This window comes from Ambystoma mexicanum, chromosome 4q, assembly GCF_040938575.1.
Source record: "Ambystoma mexicanum isolate Mex_15411 chromosome 4q, UKY_AmexF1_1, whole genome shotgun sequence".
In the NCBI taxonomy this organism is placed as follows: Eukaryota; Metazoa; Chordata; class Amphibia; order Caudata; family Ambystomatidae; genus Ambystoma; species Ambystoma mexicanum.
Genome location: NC_090928.1, coordinates 23260284 through 23274979, shown reverse-complemented (window position 1 = coordinate 23274979; position 14696 = coordinate 23260284). Strand labels below are relative to the sequence as shown.

Here is a 14696-nt window from a genome sequence, read left to right as displayed (position 1 = left end):
ATACCTACCAAGGTGTGAGCCATAAGGACAACATCACAGCCTGCCAGTCTATCCAGTGGGTCCCAATCTTAGGAGGGAAGCAGTGAGCAGCAGCCAGCCTAGCAGCCAGCCTAGCAGGGAAGTCGGCAAGGTAGAGATTATCAGCTTGGGCGTCAGCACACACCCTTGTTTTAAACCTCTAATAGGGGGCATTTCTTTAGAGCAGGCGCTCATGCTGTTCCATCTTACCTGCACACTTGTTTCTTCATGATACTATTGTCAAATGTCCCGTATTGTCTCAGGCCCATCCCATTTTTTATTTTATTTTAGCCCAAACTTGATCTCTGTCAACAGTGCCAAATGTGGACTTAAAAGCCACACAGACCAAATAAAGGGGGGTGGGGCTTTCCTTCTTTTTAGCCTCAGTGATCAGGGAGCTCAATAGAAGAGTGTTATCTGAAGTGCAGCACCCCACTACAAAGCCTGTCTGGAAAGGGCATAACATCTCTTTTATATTTGCCCACTTTTTTAAATCATTGGAAATCATGGTGGTTTTCACCTGTTGTATCACGAACAGAAGATATCATTTTCCCCTTGGTTTTGTTGGGTAAAATGTTCCACCAAGGGTTGTCATGTACTTTGCAGATTCGCTGGCGGGTTTACTTTTTGGTCTTGCCTTTGTAGAGAAAAGTGTAAGGACATTGGATGCCATAAATAACATTTTTGCTTTTGCAATTTGTGAACTGTCTTAGTTCCCAAAAACTGTACCATTAAGGTCCACGGATTTCAGATTATTCATCAGGGAACCCACGGAACACTTGCCACATCTAAAGTGACAAATCACCGGTGGCAGATCCAGGAGAGTGCCTGCTGTTGGTGTTACTTTAGGTTTCCCATGTTGTGCATGTACTAGGGTTTTCCTCAAATTTCTTCAGTAACAGTCAGGAAGTAAAAATTGAAAAGGTACTAAATTTGTAGACTTAGGGTCAAGTCATATCATATGAAACATATATATAGCGGAAGACACAGGTTTGAAAGAGAGCAATCCTTTCTGTGGATGAAGATAATCATTAGAGTTATCAGCACTTTCTCATAGTTTTATTTTTATTACTATACCTTCCCTGTATAGGCTCATATTTGCATACATTGTACTCACACTCCTTTCCTTAGGGTTCACTGACATCATTTGATACACATACATACAGTAAGTAGCAGCTTTGAAACAGAGCAATCATTTCTCTGCATAAATATAATCAGTTAGGTTATGAACTCTTTCTGCTACTACTTCTGCTTTTTGCCTTAATTCTCTGTCTCTGTATATACTCATATTTGTATGTGTTGTCTCTTTGTGTTTTGTCTGTATTAAGTGTAATTATGTATTAAGTGGGTTTTGTTAGCTACTTATTACATGTTTCACAGTACACAAAACTCTAATAAGAAAGCAGTTATCATTTCATTATTCTACATGGCAAGATTATGAATATTGCACCTTCATCATGTATACTGCACACACTGCCTAAGTTTCTGCATGAGTTGCTTAGTATACTGGATAGAACTTCATAATAGAATGCTATTTATATCAATGCATTGCTTAATGCACTAATTAGCTCATGATATTTATTCAAAAGATCCTTCACACTTTTTGGTCAACATTATAAGAATCCCTCCTACAGACTTTTCATGAAAAGTAAATGCACATGTGATGTCATCAATGACATTTGTGATGTCATCTTTGATGTCCTGGGTGTTAGTGTTAGCAGTGCAGGGTGGCGCGAGTTATGGTTGCTTATCTTACCATAACTGCCGAATTTCAGGGGGTTTTCGGTTTTACTTTGAACCATAACGTCCCTTTATCAAAGTTATTTTACTGAATTTGATCGGTTTTTAGTTGCGCAACTTAACCATAACGTCCCTTTTTTGACAAAGTTTTTTCACTGAATTTCATAGGTTTTTAGTAGCGCAACTTATATATATATATATATATATACATCTATCAACATGACATGCGATTGACATTTGTATTTTTTTACTTCTCCTTAAGTTCAAGCTGTCTTTATATCTACAAGCATGCCACCATCATTTCTCTTCACTCCCCATGTCCTACACTCTCTGCTTCTAAATCATATGTCTTTGCCTGAATCCCTCTTTTTTTGTCACTCACTTCCTCAACACCTCTTTTGCTCTCGGGTCCTGTGTCCTCTTTCTTCAGTCATCCCCCTTCCAGTGGTCCTCGTTTCTACTCATCCTTTCTCCCTTTCTCTCTGTCTATCTTTTTGCCACGCTACTTGGCATTATAGGTTGCATGTTCGAGGCAGTCTCAGAATGATCTCCCCCGTACTTGAGTTTTCAGTAATGCTAGATGTCCCTCTCACACCAGTGTTTGATAGACCTTCATTGACTTTGCAAGCACAGCATTCCCCCTATGGCTTTCTGAGCGGAGCCTCGTTTATGCTTCGCTGCCTTTGGTGTCTTTCTCCATTCCCACCAAATCAGTTGCCTGCCTCTCAGGTGTTTTCTTTCCCACTCAAAAAGCTCTCTGCTTGTGGGTTTCTCCAACCTGCTTAATATAGCATCCGGGCAGCTAGCGGGGACTCCTCACATTTCGCACAGCATTTTTCCAGTTTGGTTTCTTCTGCTTTCTATACTCTACCAGAGAGATTTGCTGATGCCAGTAAGAAGTTGGGAGGTCAGGTTTGTAAATGTAAAGGAAGTTGCAAGTCTAGAACACTTGCAGTACACCGAATGCCAAATAGAGCCAGAAAAGGGATTTATTGGAAACTGAGCGAGTAGAGCAGTCCCACTGTGTGTAAGAGGTTATTCAGACAAGGAGAATCCCAATCTACAACCTGCTGGAAGAAATGCAGCACTGTAGAGTGTCCCTCGCTTACCTCTCATCTACTTTCATGGAAATATTGTTATGCAATCCATGATGGCCACCAAACCTTTTAAGAGCTGCCCTCCACTCTGATAATGTTGTTACCCCAAACGCCTGATTGTCCCATAAGGGTGGAGTGTGGGCAATTCTCCTACCAAATCAGTGATCAGGGGGAAACATTTCGTCCATCTGGACCTCTGGGGGATATAGGATTTTTAGCCCATACTAATATTTGATTTATGAATCTTAACGTGCTAGGATGTGCAATTAATAATCTCTGAATGTTCTGCTTCTCTGGCACAGATGTCTGAATGCAAAATCCTAGGATTTGCTTGGCAAGCTTATACAAGTTTCAATGTACTTCAAAAGATTCTGTATGAAAGACTGGCAAAATATTGCCTGGATCTGAGGATTTCTGCCTCAGGAGTTATCATCGCCACACAAACATTACGCCGCTGAACATTTCCCGACCCCACTACCACAACATGGTGTAATTTTCCTGTTAATCTCCTCCCACAAGTGTGCAGAATCCCATACTTCCATTAAGGACAGATCACCACCCCCACTTCCTAAACTACCGCTCAACCTTGCATCTTTTTTTTGACCTTTCCTGTCATTCCTAATGGTTTCATGTTTCTTCTTTCCCCTTTGGTATTATCTTTCTTTCCGAACCTCTTTTCACATCTTTCCCCTGGGGTTCATGTATCTCCCTTTTTGCCACTGGGTTTCTGCCGCTTTCCTGGGACTCTCTATTACTGTCTTCCTCTGGGGTTCGCATCCCCTCGTTCCCTTTTGGTGTTCTCTTTCTGTGCCCTTTTTGGGACTCTCTAATCAAGTTTTTCTTTTGGGATTCACTTTTAGGAAGAGCCTTTTCCCGGACTTTCATTCCTTCCTCCCGCCAATAGTATCTCTTGGGGCCAGGATCTTAAAGAGCGCCCTCATCATCTTTTCTCTAACTGTCATCATCTTTTCTCTAACTGTCCTCTGTGGCTGAGGGTTGGGGTTGAAGCTTCCCTTGGTCGCCATCCAGGATTACCATAAGGAACCCTTGATCCATGCCAGCCTTTTCACCACAACTTCCGCTAAATATCAACCCCTGTATTCTGCAGCCTTTTTTTATAAGCCCATGTCTCTGTGATTGTTTCCCCGGCCCGGTTCCAATGATGGCTAATAATGGGAACTGAGGTGACTTTAGTACTTTAATATAGTATAAGCCCCTGCGCAGATGTAGAAGGCCAGCCAGTGATGTACGGCCCAGCTCCACTCTTGACGCCTCAGTCGGCACACATTACGGGAGTCCAAGGAGAGTGGCTTCCAGCCCATATAAGATGTAGGGGACTATACTCTGTTTGTATACCTGTATAATTCCCTCAAGGCTGTACCATGCAGTTTTAATAGCAAATGCCTTTGTGTTCGCAGCGCAGGTTATTGCATTATTTACCTTGCCCTCAATGATAGCCACAAATCTGTTGTCAGATCTCATTTGTAGGCCGAGATATTATATACTGGAACTCTCCCGATACCAACTGCGAGTGTATCTAGTCTCCTTTCCACTTCCCTAGAGCCGCTAGCTACCCTCGCCTGAGTCTTCTCAATGTTTATTGTAAGCTCATTTTCAGGCACATACTGCATAGTTTCACAAATTGCCCTTTTGATACCCACCAAGGTGTGAGCCATAAGGACAACATCACAGCTAGCCAGTCTATCCAGTGGGTCCCAATCTTAGGAGGGAAGCAGTGAGCAGCAGCCAGCCTAGCAGGGAAGTCGGCAAGGTAGAGATTATCAGCTTGGGCGTCAGCACACACCCTTGTTTTAAACCTCTAATAGGGGGCATTTCTTTAGAGCAGGCGCTCATGCTGTTCCATCTTACCTGCACACTTGTTTCTTCATGATACTATTGTCAAATGTCCCGTATTGTCTCAGGCCCATCCCATTTTTTATTTTATTTTAGCCCAAACTTGATCTCTGTCAACAGTGCCAAATGTGGACTTAAAAGCCACACAGACCAAATAAAGGGGGGTGGGGCTTTCCTTCTTTTTAGCCTCAGTGATCAGGGAGCTCAATAGAAGAGTGTTATCTGAAGTGCAGCACCCCACTACGAAGCCTGTCTGGAAAGGGCATAACATCTCTTTTATATTTGCCCACTTTTTTAAATCATTGAAAATCATGGTGGTTTTCACCTGTTGTATCACGAACAGAAGATATCATTTTCCCCTTGGTTTTGTTGGGTAAAATGTTCCACCAAGGGTTGTCATGTACTTCGCAGATTCGCTGGCGGATTTACTTTTGGGTCTTGCCTTTGTAGAGAAAAGTGTAAGGACATTGGATGCCATAAATAACATTTTTGCTTTTGCAATTTGTGAACTGTCTTAGTTCCCACACTGTACCATTAAGGTCCACGGATTTCAGATTATTCATCAGGGAACCCACGGAACACTTGCCACATCTAAAGTGACAAATCACCGGTTGCAGATCCAGGAGAGTGCCTGCTGTTGGTGTTACTTTAGGTTTCCCATGTTGTGCATGTACTAGGGTTTTCCACAGATTTCTACTGCGTTTGAGTGGTTTGGACAAATTAAAGTCTGCTCTCTGCATAAGGTGCCAGTACTTCCTGATTACATTTCTTACTCGATTGCTGATTTGCTGATAGGGCGGAAAGTCGTCACACACACTAGACTCTCTTTTTTTGTCATGTCTGCTTTTGCAGGCAAACCTCACAGTTTAAATCTGGCCTCTTCTTTGCTTGTCTGATAGTATTACATGGATAACCACATCCTTCTAGAGTTCTCTCTATGTTTTCAGCTTGTATTTCAGAATTCTTTTTCTTGGAGCAATTCTGTTTAATTCGCAGTAATTGCCCGAATGGCAGGTGTCTTTTAAGGCCCATGGATGGTAGCTGTTCTTGACAAGAATAGTCTTTTGCACTATGACAGCTGCCATCTGTGGGCTCCACCACTCTTGTTTAATTTGTAAAACTTAGGGTTTCACCCTAAGTAAACAAGGGTAATCCAGCCATGGACCCTTTGCTCACTGTGCCTTAAAGAGGCTCAGCTTCACCTCACTGCGGAGGCCCAACAAGGCCGAAACAAGTGTCTGGGGTTACTGATGGTATTCTTGTTCAGAGGAGAATTGCCTAGCATTTCGACTCTGTACTGCCCATGTGGGTGGAACCAGACTGATATGCAAATGGATATTTCTCCTCTGTGAAGGGTGCAGTGAACTAAAACATGGTTATAGGCCCTCCTAAATGGAAGACATTCCATAGAACAGGGTATTTGTCCTATGTTCATTTTCAATATAGGAGTTCCACACTCTTGTTTAATGAGGAGATTATACAGAACGCCTCGAAACACATGTGTAAAGGCACGTTACAAGGCATAAAATAAGCAGTGTCGCATAGCAATTTGCAATGCAATTCTGTAGGTTTGCTAATCAAATGGGCACTTGTGTAGCAAAGTTCACTATTTAAGTTACCCTCTTCAATTAAAACACAGCTCATCCTGCATTCCTCTCTTGTCCTCAGTGCTCTCTACACCCTCTTTTCTCTGTTCACTTCAAGTGCTAATGGAGGTAAGGTGCAGCAGTAATCACCTCCTCCACTCTTAAGTGCCAAAAGCATGTGTGCTAGGCAAGAATTTCTTTTTCAAATAATTGCAAACCAGAAGTAATCAGGATGATACTTTTATTAAGCTTTCAGTATTCTGTCTGGCAAAGATCACTGTGTGTCAACTTTATATTTTTTTAAGACAATCATGCAATTCAATTACTAAAATGTAAGTTTTTACATAATGCATAATTACAGTATTGATAGTGTAAACACTGCATCATCTCAATGCTTTACAGTTAAGTTTAGGTTAGTGTATCTATATGGCATAGTGTCAACTAAATTACATTTTGTTAGCGAAGATGCATCATATTGACGAGTGAACACTATTGAAAATGTACATGATCAATTGCTTTTGTTGGCAAACCTAGTTCTGTAACCTGCAGGTTGCATAAATCTTGCAACTGTTGCAACCATGAGCAAACCCATACTCCTTGACATTCTATGACACCACCCTGTTGCTTTATACCAGGTACCCTGAAAGTGAGATGACCACAAACTACAATATTCCACCTAGTTTGCCCCGTTCTCTGTCTGCTAGGCAATCCACTCTGCTTAGTCTTTCTTGCCTCTTACATAACGAATACACAAAGCGAACTAGATAATTACGCAACGTAGTGATCAATAGTTCCATCCAGCCTGTACATATACTGCAATATGAACACTTTAGTTGGCCTCCAGAGCTTGCTTTGCTTTATGATTGCAGGAGACAGCTGGCCAAACTGTTTTCAGAGCCTTTTTATCTTATGTATTTGTGTTCATTCATGTAGCTAACCACCTACATTTTATAGACACTCATCAATGGCTCACAAAGTGTTTTCGCCCACTCGCAGAGTAGATTTTATGAAGGGCATTTGCAAGAGATGTTTGAAACTTTTATTTAACATTTACTTTGCATTAAATGTCAAAAGATATTTTTACTGTGCATGGGGCGCCACTTGGTGGCAGCAGTGTTCCAAACATAGTGTGTTTGTAGTGACATGCACCATTGTACAGAAATCACATTTTAAACTTGTAGTCAGTTGCTATGAGCAGAGTGCTTTTCTCTAAGGGTGAGTATGTAAACCAAGTTAGCCGACCTGCAGATCTATCTGTAGTTTAAAGAATTATCAAGGCCTGACTCCTCTCACTAATGTCTTTTTTTCAGCTGTATGCAAAACGGTTGTATTGTTGCTCATTTTGTGTCTTGGGTACAAACAACTTCTGGTGAGAGTAACAATATTAGTACAAAATTGCTAATCAAATGGGTCTGTTTGCTAAACAAAACATATTTAATCAGCAAACTCTGCTAATCAATTTTTGAAAACTAATGTATGCCTTGCCGTTATAAATGACTTATCATATCATACAACTCTCTTTAGTTGTCAAATAAGGTCACAATGTATGCTTGATATTAAGAAAGATTTGTTTTCTGCTTCGCATACAAAATTAGACCTTATGATAATTAACATAATTGTTTATTTATTTATTACATTGATGTAGGGCCCAGACCCTCGGGTATCACAGTGCTTGTATAGAGTTGGTGATAACAACAATATAGTGGTAGACCGTCTCGGAGCAGGTAGAAGAGCAGATTAATCATGTTTAACAAACAGCCAAGTTTTCACAGGTTTTCTAAAGGTGTACTAAGAGTGCTTGTTTTTGATGTGGGGGGAAGTGAGTTCCAGAGGGTGGGTGCTGTGACGCAGAAGCTGGCTCCGCCTGTCCGTTTGCATTTGAATCTAGGAATTTGGAGACCGAGGCTGGAGGTGGAGGAACAGAGGGGCCACACTGACGTCTTGGCCGAGATGTCTGGAAATACTAACAATTCAAAGAAGAAGGATGTTGTTGCATTTGTAGTTTCCATTCAGTGCAACAGGGTAGTCTCTGATAGACATGCAGAGAGCTGCGACCGGAAATGTGTATATGGGAGCATTTGAGCAGAAAGGATTGAAGCAGGGAGCCCATTTGTTACCACAGCCGTTATAATAAATACAGAGAAAATATGTCAAACGCGATAGGCACAGGGACAAAAACCTTTAACCACTTAGATGACGAAATGTTACTTTTAGTTATGTGTTACCTAGTCGTTTGAAACATGAGAAAATAGTAATGCAGCGAGCACGAGAAATTCCATCATGTAAGAACTTGTTGCATCTGTAGTTTCAATTCAGAGCAACGTTCCAGTCTTGGTCAGACACGCAGAGACGCCATCAGGTCTTGAATATACAGCAGCTTGAGAGCAGACAGGACCAAACTGGGTGCCTGTCAGTTACAATGCACGTGATAGTAAATACGGAGAAAAGAACATCAACGGCTACAGGTCCAGGGATGGAAAACTTAAATGAACTAAGATCACATGGTGCTTCTCTTAGGTGTTTGCTACCAAGATTGGAAACCTAGGAAATAATAATGCAGCAGGTTGGTTTGCACTGTGTAACGATCTAGAAAGCTCAGCTCACAGCATAGCCGCACCTCAAGAGAGAACATATGAGAGTAGGATTAAGATAAAATAGTTTGTGTTCTCTATGAGCGGCAGTAAAGTTATGTTTTATTTATTTTAATTTATAAAGTGCTGAAGCAACTAGGCCCGAAGGCATGAGGTCGCTAACAATCAACCATACTAGGCATATAACAAGACAAGGATATAACAGGAGTAAACAGTCAAATTATGCAGCGGCTAAGGTCAGTGACCAAGAATAAACTTCACAAAAAAAGATATGTTTTTAGCTTCCACTTGAAGGTTTCCAGGGTATATGATATTTTTGAGGGTTTTGACTCAACCTGGCGGCTATCCTCCCAGTTGTCTGTAGGATCCGCCTGTTCGTCCAGTTTAGTCTTCTAAGAAAGTAGTGTCCTCCTCCTGGTCAAAATGTCCTGATATGTGTCCATGTGGATCTCGTCCTCAGAGAGGACGCAAATGTAATCTTCCCGAGTGGGTTCTATAGTTCTTTGAAACTTAGAAGCAGGCATAGAAGGAGGGTCCTCCCGAGGTCTCTTGGGGGTAGCATTCTCTGAAAGTGAGACAAATTTTTCCAATATATACCTACACCCTTCACATTTTTCTCTCGTCCATCTAGATGAGCCAGAGGGGTATAAGGGTGGAAAATGTTCATTTTCCTCCCTATGGTGCCGAAATGTGTTCCCAATAGAGCTTGACAACGGCACAGGGCTCTCTACATAGTCCTCATTAGCATCGTGGCACTGTGGCACGTCTTTCAGCGTGTCTGCAGGCCGCTCTTTGTGCTTTGACATGTCCCGAGATCTCTCCTTCAACCCCACTGCCGAAGCAATCCTAGCGATGCTTTCGGAGATGTCCGGCAAAGCGGGCGATTTGCCAGTTGACTTTGAGGACTAGCGGTAGACCCTTCTCCTACCGGGGCCTTAGGGGGCGCCGGAGCATCAGCTAAAGGCGCTTCGACGGCTGCATGTGTTTTGGTGGTAGCGCCCTTTGTTTTAGGAGGCCCAGTCGCAAGATGCTCCTGCGGATGCGGGGAAGGCTGCTGATCCTGAGGACCAGTGGATCCCGTCGAAATTTTTAGCGGTACCGTTGGTGCTTTGCCTGTTTCAACGGCACAGTCGAAACCAGGACTGGGGTTGTGTGCTTAGTGCTGCAATCTTATACGCCCCTGTCGCCGGGTGTTTTCCCCACAGCGTGATTCGCGTCAGGTCTAACGGACTCGGGGATGGGCGTGGTGGACCCTGAAACGTCCGCCGTAAGGTCAATGGCATCCGACACAGATGTCTGGTCATCACTGGTCGCCCCGTCACTTTCGGCAGGTGCGGCGTTGGGGGAAGAGTATCCAGTCCGCGACATACCATAGGCCGCCCACTGCTTAACGCGGCGCTCCTTAAGCGTCTTAGGGCGCAGGAGTTTACAGGCCGCGCACCGCGCTTCGTCGTGGTCAAGGGGTAGACAATTATTGCACTTAGAGTTCTCATCCTTCCAAGGGTATCTGGCCCTGCAAAAGGGGCAAAACCTAAATGGTGTCATTTCCGTAGCAAAATGCAATAAAGGCGATGACCAGACCTAGGGAGCAAAGAGGGGGAAAGAGGCATAACTGAAAGAATATGGCCACCCCGACCCCCCACTCCCTACTGTATAGGCCGGCCATGGGCCCGGCCACGCTGACGGCTCCGCCGCCGGATCGTAAGCATTGAAAGTCCACTGCAGTCTTCGGCGTAGTACAGGAAGCAATGTCGAACGGACTTTTGAAGGGGATAATCAACAAAGTCGATGAACAAGGTGATAACAATAACAATGTCTCTTATGAAAGAGCTACGCAAAGGTCGACCAGTTATCGGGGTGTAAAAAAAACAATCTGAGGGACCTCAGCACGTGACGGATTTTGGGTACACTTCACGTCACGATAGGGATAGTGTTACAGACACGCCTATGCCGACGTCCCCTTTCGAGCCTTGAAAGACAAGATGCAATACTCTGCGGTTACCACTGGATGTTGGACCATATGCAGAGCATGTGATCCTAAGCAGATTAACAAGGATCAGAAAACATCGATTTACATCGTGCCTTTACACCACACGCGTCCTGATGAAGGCTCACTAGCACACCATACGGTATGGTCGCCTGGATGTACTCACCATTACCGAAAAGGCTGAAAACACTCTGTGTCGACAAATTGACCAAAAACAACATCCTTGCAACAAGCTGAACAGTGGAGACTAAACACTTGTGTGTAGCCACTGGGTGCTTTAAGCTTCATTGTGCAACCATCACCAATGAAAACAAACTGTGTTCCAGATAGGGAAAAGTGACACTATGTTGTTTTCCCATTAGACACAAGTTTCTTTTGGTTGTTAGCGGTCACCAATAAACACATTATAAAAAACTCTGAAATGTATACTGCTTTTTTATTGCAATGAAAACACTTTGAATTAATAACCCCAAATGAGAGGCACACTGGAGAACAAGCCAAGCTCATATTGTATGAGAAAAATGTTGTTAAAATGTTATTAATGTTTGTCATTTTATGTATGTAATGAATATTATGACTTATTATGGAGAGTGCCTAACAAGCAGAAATAAAATGGTCTTCTAAGCGCAAAAAAATAACACTAATGATATATATGCACCAGAAATAGAGTTGTGACTAGAACTGGAGATCTGAGGCAGGGGTAGCTTTTCACTTCGTTCTTTTTGACAGATGTATCTTCCCCATTTATAAGTGAAAGCCCCCCGTGAACAGAAATTCAGGGGCCAACCCTTTCTTGTTTAAGAACCACCCAGTCCTTCAGCCACCTTTTCAAAAACAGCTCCATGGAGGGTCCTTTGATCTTTTCAGCCAGGCCACTGATGCAAATGTTATTTCTTCTCGCCCTTACGTCATACATCTGGTCTTCCAACTGGTGTGTCTTTCTCATCAGTAGCTTCACCTCGGCTTGCAATGGGGTTGTTAGGTCCTCTGTGTCTGAGATTATTTTCTCTGTTTCCCCCACTCTTGCTGACACCTTGTGGAGATCTTGTTGTAATAGTTGCACGTCCAAACCCACTGCATCAATTGTCCTCTCCAACAGCCCACTCTTCTCTCTTATAGCTTTAAGAATGTCTTGCATAGACTGGCTGGTCTCAGCCTCCCCCTCTTGCTGTGTTGTTGGTCTGCGCTCTTCCAGCGCCTGGGGGGGGGAGAGGAGTTCCAAGGTCCATTCATGGCATAAGCATCTATTTTAGGTTGGGTACTAATTTTCTTGGGTTTCTCTCTATCCCTTATCATCTTTACAGTCTTCCACGCTGTGGGGTCCCCCTTGTTACTCCCCTTGCTATAACTCTCTGAGGAGGGGGGGGGGGAATCCTCGCTGCAGTCTAGTGAGGATTAAATCACTTGGGGTCATTCTTCCCCCTCACTAGCCCAGTGTTTCTTGCATGCCTCTTCCCTGAGGGAACTTTGCTCTTTCTCTGCACAGGCCCTCTCCATGGTGTAGCCAGCTGTCGCCGCCTGCCGATGGCCGCCCACATGTCTCCTGTACAGACTCTGCACCCCATCTGGGCTTTAGTGCGGCCGCCTAAGGGTGTTCAGTTGTGTCTGGCCACAGCTGTCGAGTGCTGCCTTGCACTTTTTATTGTGAGTGGGAAAATTGCCCTCCCCCTGCAGGGGTTCTGACTGTGTTGCAGTCGCTGCGTCACTGTCTGCTGGAGGCCACCCTCCCGTCTCTTGCCCAGGCTCTGCACCCCGTGTGGGCTTAAGTGAGTTTGCCTGTGGGGCTCTGTTGCTTCTGACCTCTGTCACTGAATACTGATGTGTACGCCTTGCTGGGAGTGGGTGCTGGGTCCCTCGGCACACCCGGTCTCCTACAGCCCTTCAAGTCCATTCCTGCTCCTCTTTCTCCCCGGGATTCGCCGCTCTTGGAGACCTTCATGTCACCAGCCTCCCAATTGCCTCCCAGACTGGGGTGATCCACTACTCTCAGTCCTACCTGTGCTCCCCTTCAGGCTACTCCTCCACTCTGCTCCTGTCGGAGTCCGCTCCAACTATCGTCCCAACACGGCATCTGTTAAGCTGTGCGTCACGTAACCGTGAGGTACCTGGGTTTCTGGAAGACGTCCGGGCTGGAGAGGCCAGGCTGGTTGGTCAGGAGCCGTTTGATGAAAAGGTGACGCAAGGAAGCAGCCCCAGCCCAGCCCTGATTGGACAGGGGTGGATGGGGACCACCTCCTGACGCCACAAACTCTCTTCCCTGCGGATTTACGTGACGTCTAGACATTGCAAGCACTGACAGGGAGAGTTGTGCTGTTGATGGTAAGTCCAAGAATCTCAGGATACAAATAGTAAGTGGAGGAGGTGAGCCTCAGTCTCATGCGATGGAATAGGCTCACACAGTCCAATATAGAGCCAAGGGAATCGTTTATAGTTGTAGACTGAAGAAGCCGATGGAAACTGGAGAGAAGAAGTCCCAACGTTGGGAGAGCTGGAGAAATGGTCCCAAAAGGTGCCCAAGGCTGAAGTCCAAGGGAGCAGGGTCCAAAAGTAGGGCAACAGGCAGGACTGGTAGGGCCCAAGGCTGGAGTCCAAAGGAACTGGGTCCTAGAGTAAGGCAACAGGCAGGACTGGTACTCTGGACTAGCAGACAGCAAGAGATCCCCAGGTGGGAACCAAGAAGGTGACCTCAGAGAAAGGTAACCAAGAGAGAGGGAGAGAAGCCACCCAAGGGAAACTGGACAACAAGGAAGGAAATCTGGAACCCAGACCCGGCAAGGACAGAGCCCAAGGGAGCAGGAGGGAAACAGGATCCGGGGAATAGCAGCAGGAGGAGCAAACAACAATGGCGAGTCTAGAATGAACCGCGTTAAGACGTGATCCGTTCCTGCACTCGGCCGCTATTTACAGCCCTCGGCATAAAACCGAGGCTTGAAGCGCGGGCCGGCCCACACATGCGCCGCGGCCCTGCCGGGGAGAAAACGAGGCTTGACACACAAGCCGTCGGCCTCTGTGTATAGCGGCGCATGCGTGCGCCCGGGACTGAAGAGGGAAACAAGTACGGACGTCGGGAGGATCCTCTCCCGGCGAGCTGAAACCTAGGATAGAGCTGCCAGGGTTGGGGGCGTCCCGCCGCCCTCCAGGTGGGTGTCCTAACACCATCTTGCCTCACGTCCTGGTGGCCTATATCCGCCACCTGCCTTCTTATGCCTGTTTCCCGGGCTTGTTGCTCCTTCGGTCTGCGCCCGCTCCTCTAGTGCAGGTTTGCACCTCTGAATTACCGTTTAATGCTTGGCGAACAATTCTTGTAGAAACCTTTTTATTTATTATTTATTTATGTTCAAAGTAGTTTTTATTGATTTTACAACAAGTGTGACAGAGTTACATGTTAATTTCACAGTAGCGGTCACAGTTCTTGACGCCTAGAAAGCAAATGGCAAAAGTGAGACATTAACTTGTTTTCCACGCCCCCCTGGTGTCCCTCACTACCCCCTTCTTATTCCCTCCCCCCTCCCCAACTCATCTTAGGTAACATAAGTGTAACGATGTAATTCTTGGAAGATATTTACAGTTCCGCAGTAGTCTTTCTTACAATTCGACCAGAATCATTAGCAGCAATGTGCGCTTGGTTGGCAAGTGAATAATTCTTAAGACAACAATGATTAGTGATAGTCGATCGATTTGAGAGAGTCACAATATGCTGAGTCATACTCTTTGAAGGGAAACCAGATCAAGTCTATTTGTGTGCGCCATTCAAGCAGAGTGGCTGTGAGGCTTTCCATTTCATAGATCGAGTGATCTTTAGATAACCATTCTCTTTTCGAGG

General features: G+C 44.8%; 1 protein-coding gene across 2 annotated transcripts in view; it reads left to right on the top strand.

The window, feature by feature from the left end:
- Nucleotides 1–14696, top strand: part of GPR137B (G protein-coupled receptor 137B) — a 694226-nt gene that overhangs the window by 452613 nt on the left and 226917 nt on the right. The gene's annotated exons all lie outside the window — the stretch shown is intronic.